The following is a 16,673-nucleotide window of genomic DNA, read 5'->3' as shown; positions in this document are numbered from 1 at the left end:
AGGTAATTTGAGTGTTCACCTTTGAGTGGCCGGCTTTTGGCCTAGGGCAGTAAACTGACATTTATCGGTTGTCTTTACTTGTTGGTTGCATATGGGGAGAACTGGCCCTAGGTTGCATGCAATTAAAACTGGCCCTAGGCAGTAAACTCACATCTATCAGTTGCCTTTGCTTGTTAATTGCATGCAGTCAGATCTGACCCTAGATCTGACACAGAAAGCAAAATGGACTACTGCTATGACATACTCTGTCTCAGCAGCAATGGTGGAAGGTTGGGCATGTCGCTGGAGTTGGAACATTGAGTTGTCATCAGTGGGTAGAAGTGTAGGCATGTCATCAGGGATGGAATGCAAGAGGAGAAGAGAGAAGCTGAGCGATTGGTCAGCTATGGAAGATATCGCTGCCTGGAGGGTTGGTGGTTTAATGCTGTAACTTGAATAAAAGTGTTCTTTAACCACCTGGAATGTAACTCGTTTATATCTTAATACCCACATAACCTGATTGGCAATGGTAGTAACTTTTATACCATACTGTTCATAATTCAACATTGTTAGTTTTGTTTCGATATTTTACTGACGAAAATATAATTTGCAACCATGATAACACAATGCAGTAACCAATATTGAAAATGTTAATCCATTTCAATTGGGATTTAAATGTTTAATAGTTGAAAATATTTTGGTTCCAAAGAGGTCAACATTAATAAACTTGTTTGGAGGGAAGTGGTGCCGACTTGCTGTTTCTTTAGCGCATAGTGGAGACAATAATCACTTTCTAGTATACCACACAATAGTCAACAATAGGCCAAACGTGTCAGTAACTAATGCAAGCATGACATGCTCGGAGACAGGAGAGGTGCAGTGCCTGCAATCACAGACCAAGGCAAGAAGACACAACGCCTGATTTATAAATACAGATACAATTTTGGCACAAGGACATTTGCAATTCCATGCAATTGCTAAAAGTGAGATAATTAACACAAAGCCTGTTAAGTTGCAAATATATTAAATATTGTTGGAACAATTAACAATTCTACTTCACTTTGTCGCCCAAGGAGAACATCTTTTTTCTTCCAACATTTCACTAAAGGAAATAACGAAATAGAAGTCAAGCTGTATGCCTACAGATGGTAACACTGGCAGGAAGAGGTATAGCTTACTTGACCTTTTCCTGTGGAGCAACAGGTGGCCGCATTAATGACTACCGTCATAAATGGCCATCTCTCAAAATAGGTTACAACTCACAACCTCAACACCACCAAATAAAAGATGGGAGTATCCCTCTCTATCCAAGGCTTATGGGCAGGCACTTGCATAAACTTCCAACCCACTAACATACAAATACCAACCAACCTACAATTTTAGTAAGAGCTCACCTGGTGATATCCATTTCCCGATAATAACAGGCTCGAGGATCTCAGGAGTGGCATGAATCAAACTTGCGCCTTTTTCTTTGACAAGATTAAGGACCAGTGACACATAGTTAAAAAAACAAGAATCAAAAGTTGATTAGAAATCTTTCCAAACTTAGCATTCTTAGAATAGGACCCTGTAGCACAAATTGGGAAACATGTGAAGAATGAAACAAGGTAACCAGGGTCTTGGTCAGGTAGAACACTATAAACAGCAAAAACAGAGAGCTTAACAGATGAGAGTTTGCTAGAAAGAACAAATAGCCAAGTGTTATTTAACATCTCCCCACAGGAAAATGTGCCTCATACATCTCAACCACTGAATCTCTCAACCATTTCACAAACAGTAAAGAAGGTGCAGCTCTTTGCTGAGAGGGATCTAACAAGATCCCAACTGTGGCACAAGTCTGCACTGCTAGGCAGAGGTTATGAGATGGGTCTGAAGGCCAACATCCTCATTGTAATGCACCTAGCAGAGTCTACCCAGAGACACCCTATTCTGACAAAGCTTTGGTCATCAGGTCAGAAGATCCACCCCCCCCCCGCCCCCGGAACACAACAGCAAAGAGTGCCAATCATCCAGCACAACACTACATGAACACTTTTCTGCATGGTTTTTCTGCATACCCCCCCCCCCCCCTCCCCGAAGAAGACCCTCCTTAAGCAAACCGCCAACTTCAGACATACACTCGAAATGACTGAAATTGGCATGCATGTGCTATACACAAACAGTGTAACTTAACATAACTTGTTATGTTAAATGTAACCTGGAAGAGTTGCAACAACGTGTAGCTCTAAAAAATAAAAGAATTAAATTACAACTTGACTAAACAACTGTAACTTGAAATGCATGGAGAGCTTTTCTAAAATACAACGTACACATAGTCACTAGATGAACTCTTTGCTTATCACACAATTTTTCTTATTGCTTTGAGGTCTACTTTGCAAATCCGTCAAAGTATTTCTGTAAAAAGCTGCTTGAAGCTCTGAACAGAAGGGTTTGTGGACGGTATACAGTAAAGTATATCTAAAGAAACAGCATGCTTTTTACATAAGCAAATACCCCCTTCGGTCATCTGTATGCACCCAATATGCTACATGTGTTCAGAGGAAATTCAGTTCAAACATTTTGTGGAAAATTAACATGTGGTGTATAACAGGGCAGTGCATAATCTATCACAGCAGATATGCAACTCAGTCAAGTACAAAGGCAATTTTCTCTGAATATAATATTGGACCCTAAAGGATTATTTCAAAGGACACGTCAAGGCTCTGTCTACTTTATTACATTTTCACTAGACTAAATCAAAATGTTGTTGAACAGAGCTACATAAAATATTGTGCCACTAGTCATCAAGATCAAAGAAAATCATGTTTCCTCAAGAACAGTATTGAGTGAGTCTTTTATTAAGTTCCTTAACTCAATGATGCTCCCACTGGGATGCATGCATTTTTATATGTTGGTTCCTTCTGCAAAGTTCTACATTTTAGAACAATTAATACATGTTTACGATTGGGCTAACGAAAAGTCTTTAATTGTTTCTCCAACTTCATCTAACACAAAGGTAAATACAATACACACACCAACACACACGCACACGAATACAGACATACTTACATGCTTTATGTACATATAAAAACCTGCTGAGGCCCTGACTGTGAGATGGTGGGATTGAGGGTGCTATGTATGGCTCTCAATAAATAAAGTAACCTTAGATATGTTATTTATTGGCTGCAATAAATAGAACCTTTTACAAGTTTTGGAGACTAACATGGATTTTAGTGCTTTTTCTACCAAAAGCCTCATAGTACAGTCAAAATAGTACACAATCCCCATGTTTAATTCCAGCAGGTTTGACACAATACTTATCAGATGCAGTAAATACCAGTCAACTCCGAATTCTCATCCCTGCCCAAACAGGGGTTTACCCAGGGGTAAAAAAATGTGACCAAATCTCATAGTCAGCACCCGATGGGGTCTGATACCTCTAAATGCATTGATCTATTCAACTGTTAACTCACATTTTGCTTCTGCCCACCACAGCATACAGTATGGGGTACGAAGTCAGCCCACTTCAGCTACTGACTCGCTTATACTGCGAGTACAGCACTTTTTCCTCATGACGTGCACAAATTAAAGTACATCACAACACATACAAACAATATAATTTTTATACTTAGAGCTATATGTAAAAGAGGATAAGCTGCATATCAGACTCTTTCTTAAACCTACTTCTTGTAATGCAACCGTACATGCTTCTAGCACAAACCCTAATTGTCAAATTAAAGATATCCCTTTCAGGAATATGCTGAGAGCTAGAAGAAACTGCAGTGAAGAGCATGAATTTCAAAAATGTATACAAGATATGGAGACATGATTCTTAGAGGATACAGCATGCGAATGGTAAGAACACCAATGGGGAGAAAGGTTGGCATAGACAGGAAATACACATTGGACACACACACCATTAAGAGAGACAAATTAGAACAAATACATTACATTACAGACTAAAATGGGTTGTCTTACAGATGCCGTAAATGTCTGAAAAGACACTGGCATTTACTGAAGGCAGATAATATGTAAGAAGATTACACATCACCAAGGCCAAGCATCACATTCTGTTGAGGTCACACATTGAGGGCTTTACTATACCCAAGTTATCTCAGGGTACAACAAGAGGACAACTGGCTCAGTAAACAAGCACAGGGATTTTACAGATGTAGCTACTATGCAATGTGCAAGTGGGCCAAGGGCAAAACTAAAGGTTTCAAAGATTGAAAAATGAAGGAAATTAGTATAGTATGAATAGTACATGTCAAACTAAGTTGTGATATATATCATAGAATGTAAGTGTGACTATCTGCATGTGGGAAGCAGGAATCAGGCTCGTGTAAAGACAGAGTGTGTGAACAGATGAGAGCAATAAAAACAGGGATGTGAAATACCCATTGGCGGTTCATATGAATGACTGTCAATCTCAAGGATCGCATGGAAACTTTATCTTCTTTGGAACTGACCATGTGCCAAGAGACCCCGGGGTGGGAACAGGGAATTATCCCTGAGAAGCTGTGAGGCCATGCGGATCATGAGATTACAGACAGTGGAGTATGGCCTGAATACAGATCAGGAATTACACTATTTCCTAGGGGGGTAGATAGACAGATTTAATTGAATGAAGAGTCATGAATAATTTTACCTGTCGATATATACATAGATATCTATAGTCATACTTCTCTTCCCCATGTGGCGAGGGGTGAGAGGGACACTCACCGGAGTCAAATTAAAAGCCCATTCTGTGTTCCTCCAATGAGTAGATTCCAACCCCAGTGGAGAGGGAGCTGCTTTCAGGATTGGCTTGAAGTGACCACAGAGGAGGGGATGCTGATTTCCCTGCCATACCTTTGGGGTGGGCACACAGGCTCTGCACAAGGGGAAAAGTGTTGCAACATTTTGGATTGAGGCAGAGAGGGACACTGTGGAATTCTTTTCTATAGGTAATAGTATATGCTACAAAGGTGGTAGGGTAACCCCTGGGAACGTTTACCATATTGGTTAGGGGGGACCAGGAGCAACCCTGCACACAGGCTAGTGCTAGGCACGCTAAGTATCTTTTTCAGAACATTACTGCACCAGTGGGAGATCAGAAGAGGACTGAACCAGCTGTCTGGGATCTCAGAAGTGCCTTCAAGGACTGGTCTTGCTCTCCATCTTATACTCAGGACAAAGAAGTAGACTCCAAGGGTCATAAGGCTGACCCCTGTTTCAAACTACAGGGACACAAGCTACAAGAGGCCTTTCCTGTAACTTCCCAGCTGACCACTTTTAACTGGAACTACCCTTGAACCTGCTGTTGGCCTCTGCTGGAATGAGTCATAACCTCCAAGCACTATGCCTGAGGTCCTGGAGCTCTGGGCTGAGTGAAAGTTTACTATCCTAACAGCCTGAGAAATCTGGGACTTAAAACTTGCCGCTTTAAAGAATTTTGGATGATCAGAGCAAACCATCAAAGCTAATTCTACCATGGTGCTTTGCTGCTGAGTTGAAGAGTTAGGTTGCCTCCATTTGGAGGTTTTCTAACGCAGCAAATCTGATTCTCCGGGAACTCACGGAGAAGGTATATGGCCTTCTAGATCTCTTTTTGGCTACAGCCTGCAGCTTTGCCCCGCTGGAAGAATCAGAACTCCCAAAAAGTAACTAAGTCTGAACAAAGAAATCTTGACTGGGAAAGGCACCAATAAGTATCTGGCTGGAGAGGTACTTTGCTTAGGCAAAAATGTTTGGATTTCTCCCACTCAGAGCTTTCATGCCCTATGTCACCAAGGCTACATCTGACTGGTATATGACCTCTTTGAGCCTTTTTCGGCTATAGCCTGCTTCTTTGTCTTACTAAAGATTTTGGACTTTTATTTCAGAAACTAAGGGACATATTTAAAGGCCCCTAGTGCCACCAGAGCATCAGTTTTTTTGACGTTCTGGTGGCCCTGTGTGCTAGCCCTTATTTACAAGGCCACACAAAATGGCTTTGCTTTACACTGCCTTGTAAATATGGCTCTCTTTCACACCACATTCTGCATTAAAGGGGCGTAGAATAAAGCGCTTTGCTGTGGGTGTACCCACGCAACGCCCCTGGATTTTTGAAACCCCCTTAAATTTACAAGGATTGGTAAATCTCAGGCAGCGCCAAAAAATAACACCTTTCAAGGGGAGGCGTTAAAGTGGCGCAATGAGGAAAAATACTTTCATTTCTCCTAGTTTTTGGCTATTTCTGTGTGTGCTGCATCCTGCAGCAGACATAGAAGGAGCAAAACACCATTAATGATTCTTTATGTGCAGGAAGGTGTCCCTTCCTGCACAAACAGAATTATCCCTGCATGCAGACACCCTTGCACCATGGTGCAAGAGTGCCTGTGTTGGCGCAAAGCGGCTTTTTAGCTTTGGCGCATGGGAAAGAACAGATGTGGTGTATTCCTCTAAATATGTTGCAAACCTGCTATTTTGAGATGATGCAGCGCAAGTCAGCAAAATTGCTTGTGGCGCCATTTCATTGCAATGATGTCCCTAAATCTGAAGGTAAAATTTCCAACTTGGTTGAACCTGGTTTGTGAACCCCACCCATGCTTCATTGTACCTAGTTTCTGCTCTGCCGTGGCCAGATGGCTGTGGTTGGTGCTTAATGCTTTTTGCCACTATTTTTTTATAACTCTATTAAAATTAACTCTATTTTTCTTTTGTTGTGTTTTGACTTTATTACTGTTTTGGTGCTGCATATATTTTTGACACATTATCACTAAGTTAAGCCTGTTTGCTTTCTTCCATAGCTAACTGATGGTTGAATTCTGGTTTATTTAGTAATTTATTGGTTCACCCTGATAAGGATTGTGGTGGATAGTTGACTTCCTCAAATAATACTCCAATTTCTTACACCTGTCATTTCCTAAATTCAACAGTCAGTTTCACTATCATGAACTTTTTCAAAATGTCGAGCCACTGGGTATGTCCTGTCATGATTTCCAATTGCTCTCAGATGTTCCAAAATCCTTTTCTTCGTAGGAAATATGGTACTCCCCACGTACTACAGCGAGTAGGGTATCTCCGGAACATACATTTAGTATACAGAATAACACGTTATTTCTTGCTCACTACTCCCTTGTCAACATTCAGACTGGTTTTGCATGGTTTACACCTACTACATTTCTTAAGAACCTTAATTTTAGTTTACCATCTATGCTCATGTTTTCCTAAGTAGCTATGAACCAATTTATCTTTCAAATCAAATCAAATCAGGTGTTTGTTAAGCACGACTACTCACCTGTAAGGGGCTCAAGGCGCTGGGGGGTGGGAGAGGTGGGGTTTGAGGGGGTTGGAGGGTTTGCAGGTTCCAGTCCATCAAGGAGGGGGTCGAACAGCCAGGTTTTGAGGTTTCTTGCAAAGATGGGGAGCAATGTTATCTGTCTGAGGTGGAGCGGAAGGTCGTTCCAAGCTCTGGCCGTGCAGATGGAGAAGGAGCGGCCTCCCGATCTGGTCTTTCTGGTGCGGGGGACCATGGCGTAGGAGAGCTGGGCTGATCTAGGGTCCTTTGGGGTACGTGAAATTTGAGTCAGCTGTTCAGGCATGCTGGTCCGGTGTCGTGGAGGGCCTTGTGAGCGTGGGTTAGCATCTTGAAGGTGACTCTAGCTTTGATGGGGAGCCAGTGGAGTGTGCGCAGGTGCTGGGAGATGTGGCAGTGTGTTGGCAGGTTGAGGACCAGTCTTGCGGCGGAGTTTTAGATGTTCTGTAGCTTGCGGGTGAGGTTTTTGTTTATTCCAGCATAAAGTGCGTTGCCGTAGTCGAGCCTGCTGGTGACCAGGGCGTGAGTGACGGTCTTTCTGTGTTTGAGGGGGATCCATTTGAATGTTTTACGTTGCAGTCAGAGGGTTTGAAAGCAGGAGGACGAGACAGAGTTGATCTGGCAATCCAATTTCATCTCTGAGTCCAGGATGATTCCCAGGTTGCGTGCGTGGTCTGTGGGGGTGGGCGGGTTTCCGATGGCAGGGGTCCACCAGGTGTCGTTCCAGGCATCTGGGTTTGGGCCCATGATGAGTACTTCTGTTTTGTTGGTGTTTAGTTGTAGGCAGCTGTTTTTCATCCATTTGGCGACGGCTCCCATGCCTTCTCTAAAGTTGTGTCCGGCGGTGTTGGGTTTGTTGGATAGGGAGAGGATGAGCTGGGTCTCATCTCCGTATGACACAATGTTGAGTCCGTAGGTTCTGACGATGGGGGCGAGCGGAGCCATGTAGATGTTGAAGAGCGTAGGGGTGAGGGAGGACCCCTGGGGGACTCCGCAGGTGGTAGGCGTAAGGTCTGAGAGGAAAGGGGGAGTCTGACCTGCTGCTTTCTGCCAGAGAGGAAGGAGCGGATCCAGTCGAGGGCCTTGTCTTGGATCCTGGGTCATGGAGTCTGCGTATTAGGGTGTGGTGAGAGACTATGTCAAACACTGCTGAGAGGTCGAGGAGGATGAGTGCTGCTGTTTCTCCTTTACGGTTTCCGTACTGTGTTTTTTTCTGAATCCGGATTGGGAGAAGTTGAGGATGTTGTGCTCTTCGATGAATGTGGCGAGTTGGCTGTTGATGGCTTTCTCAATGACTTTCGCTGGGAACGGGAGCAGGGAGATGAGTCTGTAGTTTTTGAGGTCAGTGGGGTCCGCTGAGGGTTTCTTCAGGAAGGGGTGGATCTCAGCATGTTTCCAGTCATCAGGGAACGAGGCGGTTGCCAGGGAGCGGTTGATGGTGTGGCAGAGAATGGGTGCGATGGTGTGGTGTTGGTGGCTTTGTAGAAAATGTGGTGGGGGCAGGGGTCCGTGGGGGCCCCGGAGTGGATTTACTTCATCGTCTTCATTGTGTCTTCAGTGGTGAGGGTTGTCCAGTTGTTGATCGCTGGCTTCAGGGTGTCTGGGGTGCTTGGTGAGGGTTCAGCTTGTTGGTTGTCTTCGTCCAAGTTGCCGTAGATGCTCATGATTTTGTGGTGGAAAAAGGTGCTGAGTTTATCGCAGAGGTCTTGTGAGGGAGGGATGTCGGTGGACTGGCTGGTGTTCCTCCAGTCCTTTTCGAGGTGGCGGCAAGTGCGTCTGGACTCTCGAAGTTTGCTGGTGAACCATCTAGCTTTCTTGGCGTGGGTGTGGTTGTTGATCTTGAGGGGGGCTATGGTGTTGGCGCTGTCAGAGATCCATCTGTGCAGGGTTTGGGCTGTGGTGTTGGTGTCATCGTTTTCCACGATTGTTGGGGTGAAGTTGCTGAGTGATGAGGTTAGCTGGTCGAATATGATTCTGGTCCTGTTTCTCCATGGGAGCCGGTGTGGGTGTCTGTGGATGGTGGGTGTTCTGAAGGAGAAGTGGACGCATTAATGGTCAGTCCATGGGAGTTCAGTGTTGTGGCTGAAGGTGAAGGAGTTTCCTGTTGTGAAGAGGGGGTGGAGGGTGTGTCCTGCTGAGTGTGTGGGTTTGGTCACGATCTGGCAGAGTCCAATACTGTGGAAGTTTTCTAGGAGGGATGTGGTGCTGAGGTCCAGGTGGTTCTCGAGTTGGAAATTGAGGTCTCCCAGTAGGGTGTAGTTGGTGGACGCGTTGGCATGCGGGGAGATGATGTCCGTGATGGAGTTGACAAAAAGTCCGTGGGGTCCAGGGGGTCGGTAGATGTGGGTTCCTCGGAGGGAGGAGGTAGGGCTGGCCAGTATCTTGAAGTGACGGTGTTCCATCAAGTCTGTGGGCTCGTCGGGGCGTGTGCTCTGGCGGAGGGTGGATTTGTGGATGATGGCAAAACCTCCTCCCAGGCGGCTGGGGTGGTCCATCCTGGAAATCTTGTATCCTTGGGGGATGGCAATGGCGATGTCCGTTGCCGAGGTGGTGTTTGTCCAGGTGTCGTTAAAGAATGCTACGTACGGGATAGTGCTGTCAAGGAGGACCCAGATTTTGGTGGCGTGTTTGTGGAGGGATCGGACATTGAGGAGGATGCATTGTAGGGTCTTCGGTTCGGTTGTGTTCTTGCGGGTGGATTGCGCTGGGTCAGTGGTCTTGGCGGTGCTGCAGGTGAGCCGGCAGCGGTGACAGCTGAAGGGTCCATAGGTGGTGATGCTAGCTTTCAGTTGTTGTGGCCTGGATTGAGAGCGTGGAGTGTCGCTGGGTCATAGCGTTGGCGGCGCAGAGATCCAGGGTTCCTGGTGCTGGTCCCATTCGGGTCGCAGACGGGCACAGACGGGGACCAGCCTCGGCGATGTGGCCGCCATTAAGTAGGGGTCAGGGAGGGCTGGACAGCTGGTAGGCGGGAGCGGGGAGGGGAGCTGGATTGGGCCGGTCGCACTGGTCATGCTGGGCGGAGGGGCTGCAGGGCAGCAGCAGTGGGGAAAACGGGCTGAAAAAGGCAAAAGGAAAAAGGCAAAAAGAGACAGATAAGTGCAAATAAGGCAGCAAAAGTGCAAGAAAGAGTGGAGGAAAGACACAGAGGACACACCAGAGTAAAAGGGGGAGATTGAGATGAGGGTAAAAAAACAAGTGAAAAATGGAGGAAAGACACAGAAGGAGAGTGAAGGGGGAGCTTGAAATGAGGGTAAAACGACAGAAAATGGAGGAAAGACCCAGAAGGAGAAGTGTGGCTCAATGGTTAGAGTGGCAGACCCTGATGCAGAGGTCTAGCCCGGGACCAGGGTTCAATTCACTGCCTCGGCGGGTCTTGGGCTCAAAATTCCACGGACCTGATAATTCTCGCCTTGGTGCCTATTCCAATCATGGAGTCCCACTCTGCAACTCTGGGCAATAGCTTGCTTAGTCTCCACAACGGCCCCCACAACGCTGAGGATGCCTGGCCTCCACCTTGGGGGTGCCCAGGAGTGGACACCTCACAGGGAAAGCCAGGATGGGTTCCACAGCGGTATTCGTACATGCGCCTTGAGACCCTTGCGGGTGAGTAGTGCGCTATACAAGAATCAATTTTACAGAAGGAGATTGAAGGGGGCGATAGAAGTGAGGGAAAGAAACGAGTGAAAAAGGAGAGAAAAAGTGGAGCGAGAGAATGGAGACAGAGGGATGAGGTGCAGGTGAAACTTGCGGGTGGAGTAGGGCCTCGAACACCAACACTCGAGAGTGCAGGGGCTGGGGGAAGGCCTCACTTAATGGTGGAGCTTCAAAGGAGGGAGAGCAATTTCACTGACAATGAGTCAGGATTGGAGTCTTTCTGTATTTGATGAGTAGCCTACCATCCATTTTTTTTGCCAATATCCACTTCAAAATGGTCAGTGTTACATAGGATGCCCCTTATCCTAATGGCTTCCCTACTATGGATAGTAACAAATTAAACACTGTTCCATTCAGTTATTGATTTCATTGTGACACCTGAGAAATAATAATTCTGACCGACAGGTTTTATCCACCCTTGCTTCCACCATGTTAACTGTTCTATTGGGGTATTCCCTAACATGAAACCTGTTCTACATCTTTTCTTTTTCAATTTTATACAATTCCTTGTCACTACAATCAATTTTAGTATGAAGTAGTTCCCCATCAGGAATACTATTGACTAGGTTTTTTGGTTGATGACTACTCACATATAAGACAATGTCCCCAGCTGTCTCCTTTGTATGCAGGGAGGTGTGTATGCTACTCTGAAAACCATAATGTGTAGAAACCCTACTTCCATCCTCCTAATTGTGCAGGTGAAAGCTGAGTTTACATTTTTTGTGATAAGTGATGAAAGGAATGTCTCCAGGTCTCATAAGTAACCACACAATTACAGAAATACTTCATAAATATAACCTAACTAGATTAAAACATGTTTGTTGTACCTGTGGTTTTCCCGATTCCAGGCAACCATTTCCTCTCACCAATCCATGAACAGAATTGCCTAGCTGAGGGACAAACAGGTGGCCATGGAGGTTCTGGCTTCTGTCTGAATAGGGTTCCTTAAAAAAATATATGTTTTAGCGAGTTATAGCATGCATGGACCCCCCCAACATTTTCTTACCCAGAATCCCCGGCAAACTTCCAATTTACCTCAACAAAATCACATTTTTCTCACATTATTCTCCAGATAAAAATGGCACCTCACTCCCGTGGGTGGGTCAAGTTCCCGCGACAGGCAAGGGCCAAAATGTATTGAGGAGACATCAAAATTACCTATCACAAAACAACCTGGTTTTGCAAGGGGGTCACCTGGGATTTTGGCCCCAGGCTCGACGGCCATCCTGGTAAACCTACCAAGGCAAGGCATTAGGTCTACCCACACAAGTGAGGTACCATTTTTATTGGGATACGTAGGGTAATACAGACACATCACCCATCCTGGATTCTTCTGGGTGTCTAGTTGTCAAAAAATTTAAGGGGTTGATAGGTTTCTCTAGGTGCCGGCAGAGCTGGCGTTCAAAATCTACAACTAGGCACTTTGCAAAAAAGGGGTCAGTTTTCACTGTGAAAATGTGGTGTCTACGTTGCGTTTTGGGCCGTTTCCTGTTGCGGGCACTAGGCCTACCCATACAAGTGAGGTACCATTTTTCTCAGAAGACTTTAGGAAATACGGGGAGCGTGTAATTTTGTGGATCCACACAGATTCCAGAACTTTCCACCACAGAAATGTGAGGAAAATGTGTTTTTTTAACAAAGTTTGAGGTTTGCACGGGATTCTTGGTAACAGAACCTGGTGAGAGCCAGACAAGTCACCCCATCCTGGATTTCCCTGGGTGTTTAGTTTTCAGAAATGTATAGGTTAGCTAGGTTTCCCTAGGTGCCAGCTGGGCTAGGGTTATAAATCTGCAACTAGTCACTTTGCCAAAAAAGGGTCCGTTTTCACTGTGAAAATGTGGTGTGCGCACGTTGCGTTTTGGGCTGTTTCCTGTCACGGGCACTAGGCCTACCCACACAAGTGAGGTACCCTTTTCCTCTGCAGACATTTGGGAATGCAGGTGGGTGGAATTTTGTGGATCCACGCAGATTCCAGAAGTTCCATCACCGAAATATGAGGAAAATTTGCTTTTTTTGGGACAAAGTTTGAGGTTTGCTAGGGATTCTGTGTAACAGAACCTGGTGAGAGCCAGATAAGTCACCCCATCCTGCATTCCCCTGGGTATCTAGTTTTCGAAAATGCATAGGTTTGCTAAGTTTCCCTAGGTGCGGGCAGAGCTCGGGTTCAAAATCTACAGCTAGGCACTTTTGTAAAAAAAGGGTCCGTTTTTACTGTGAAAATGTGGTATATCCATGTTGCATTTTGGGCCATTACTGTCGCGGGTACTAGGCCTACCCACATAAGTGAGGTACCATTTTTCTCGGAAGACCTTGGGAAATGCTGTGTGGGAGGAATTTTGTTGATCAATGGAGATTCCAGAACTTTCACCACAGAAATGTGAGGAAAATGTGTTTTCTTTGACAAAGTTTGAGGTTTGCAAGGGATTCTGGGTCAAAGAACCTGGTGAGAGCCAGTCAAGTCACCCCATCCTGGATTCCTCTGGGTGTCCAGTTTTTAAAAATGTATAGGTTTGCTAGGTTTCCCTAGGTGCCGGCAGAGCTAGCGTTCAAAACCTACAGCTAGGCACTTTGCAGAAAAGGGTCAGTTTTCACTGTAAAACTAAAGTGAGTCCACGTTCCATTTTGAGCCGTTTCCTGTCGCGGGCACTAGGCCTACCCACACATGTGAGGTACCATTTTTATCGGGAGACTTAGAATTGTAGAGCAACTGTTTTTACCTATTGACTTTTGATGCATTTCTGCCTTCCAAAATTTTGGAACTGTGCAAATAGCTACTGTTTATAAACTCTATATTTTGTTCCAATTTCAGAAATACATAGGTGTCTTTCATCCTGATTTTTCACTGTATATATTTTCCCAAATGAATTGCTATATACCCAGTACATAATAAAAAAACATTGCAAGACACTGTTCAGTTATTGGCTCTGGGTTCGTTGGGTTCTTGGTGAGCCTACAAATCCAATATATCCCCACAACCAGAAAGGTCCAGCAGATATAACGGTATATTGCTTTCAAACATCTGTCATAATTAGTAGAAGTTACAGATGAAAATGTTGGCACAAATGGCTGTTTTTTTTCTACTCATTTTCAATTTTACCTATGTTCAACTGTTAGTTTCTATAAAGAAACCTTGAAGCATCTACACAAATGACCCCTTGCTGAATTCAGAAATGTGTCTACTTTTCTAAAATATATAGCTTTCCAGGATCCATTATTGCTTTCATACCCAGTTCTACCATTAACTGGAAGAAGGTTGAAAGCACAAAAAAATTTCAAAAATAGGCTATGTCCCAGTAAAATGCCAAAACTGTGTACAATATGTCGGTTTTCTGACAAAAGTCTGTCAGTCCCTGAAAGCAGGGAAGATGACGATTTCATCCCCACAAACCCTTTGTTGATACCATGTGCAGGGGAAAAACTAGATGCTTTCATTTGCAGCACTTTTTTCCCATTTCCCTCCCAAAAAAACAATTAGCTGTATTTTGGCTAACTTGTGGGTCCCCTCTAGGGGAATTCACAAACCCTGGGCACCATTAGTATCCCCATGATGTTGGAAGAAAAGTACGCATATTTGGCATGGATACCTTATGTGGGCAAAAAGTTACAGGGACCTATGCGCGTACTAACCCAAATAGCCGAAAGAAGGCTTAGCACAGGGAGGGGGGAAAGGCCTAGAAGCGAAGGGGTTGAGCCAAATGACTTGTGTTTGAAATTTTGTTCCACTTTACTATGGGTTGGGGTGAAGGGTAGCAATTAAGCCAACTCATGGGTGTTTGAAGATTTTTGTGTTTTTTAGTGTTCCATCCTTCCTACACATAGAGTAATTCTATACACCCACACAGTGTGCAGCAATTCCATTTTCCAATTGAAATTCCCATTACTAGCCAATTGAATGTTACCTTTAACTACCCTATTGTAATGCTCAACAGCCCCATTACCAGCAGGATTGTAAATAGGTATGATTCTATGTATATACCATTCCTTTTTAGGAATTCCTTGAAAATATCCGAAGTGAAGTGCGAACCGTTGGTACTAACCAAATCTTTAGGGAGATCCTCTCCCATAAATATTTTATCTAGGAACGGGGTTAGGGTGAGGGGCAGTGGGTTAAGCCAGATGACCTGTGTTTGAAATTTAGTTCCACCCTTACTATGGTTAGGGTTTAAGGGCAGTGACTAAGCCAACTCATGGGTGTTTGAAGATTTTTTGGGTGTTCCATCCTTCCTTTGGGGTAAGGGTGAAGGGCAAGGGTTTAAGCCAACTGTCTGATGATTGAAATTTTGTTCCACCCATACTATTTTTTAGGAGTGAAGGGCAATGTCCAGCCTGGTTGTTCTAACCTTCCCACATTGTTTTTCGTTCGCCATAGGTGGATTTGTACTCCGTCCCCTACAGAACGTTCCCTGCGTGCTTTTTTTTTATGTCAGCCTGGTCAGCTGGCATGTTTGTGGCATTAGGGGTTTGATTAAGGAGTTGCGGGGCAGTAGAGTGTGTATAGTTGAGTGTGGACTTTGTTGATTGAAAGGAGGAAGATGTGTGAAGTGTGTTAATTTATCTTGTTCCCTATCCTGATGGGCATACATAGGGTACAGTGGGTGTTCATAGTGTTTGGTTTACTGTTATTTAAAATATGTATATGTTTGCACTCAACAGCTTATTTGCGTGTATTCAATGTTACAAGTACATCTTTATGTCTTGTATCTTCTGTGGTCAGCATACACGGCCTTTATACTCACTATGTAACATGCATGTTTTATTACGATTCCTTTTGAGACGTGTACCGTTCTTACAAGTAATGTTTACCACCTTATATTTCCAGGCACCTTTAGTGCCTTCCGGTTTTGCTAATATGTAAACAAGCATGCAAGAGTCTTTAATGTTATTCTAGCTCCTGTATGCACTTTTCTTTCCTATCGCTTGTTTTTTGGGTAGATATCCATTGTATGTTTTCTAATGTTTTCCTGGCTTCTGTAAAGAAGGAAGATTTGTTATACGTTCTGCTCAGCCAGTGTGATTGGGGCGTGGAATGTTGGTGTGTGGTGAGGATTTGGAATGTTGGGTGAGTGAGAGAGTCAGTTGGAGAATAGGCTGAGCAGCAGGAAGGCTGCTCCTGGTGGGGCCCTTATTCTTATCAACTTAAATAAACAACCTACCAGATCATCTTGGACTACTGGACATCTTTGAAATACAACACTCATCTAGCATGCAATGAGGTGACGTACAGGGTGTAAGAAGGCTGAAGAGGGTTGTGCAAGCTACACAAGCATGCCAAAGAACATCAGAGTGCTCAAGTGAACAAATGACAGTAGCAGTCTACCCGTAGAGACTGCGACAAATGCCTATTGCACGATCATCAAGATGGCTAACTGATGTGAGATTGTAGTTAAGAATCCACTGTTTGGTGGACAAAGAAGCGTAAACAAAATGAAAACCCCACATCTTTGTTCATGATGCCTCACCATCCCTACGACAAGTAGAAACATAAATCCTGTAGCCCAGCAATGGTTCTGGCGCCAAGACAACTTATTGCCAAATGTGTAAAGACAAATCCACATGGGTAGTGAGTTGTAGCTTCATCTCTTGTAAATCTTGCACCATACACAGGAAACACTGATACCAAACTATTCCCAGCTGTTCCATTTTCCAACTGCCCCACCTTCCTTTGCCATTTGATGACATGTTAGATGTTCAACCCACAGAGAGCCATGCTAAACACCACAAATAAGGTTTACAAATTGTGCAAAAATACTTCTAGCGGTTTTGCCCGCACAAATATCATATC

This window comes from Lissotriton helveticus, chromosome 8 (assembly GCF_964261635.1).
Source record: "Lissotriton helveticus chromosome 8, aLisHel1.1, whole genome shotgun sequence".
NCBI classification, from domain to species: Eukaryota; Metazoa; Chordata; class Amphibia; order Caudata; family Salamandridae; genus Lissotriton; species Lissotriton helveticus.
Note: the sequence above shows the minus strand (reverse complement) of the source record.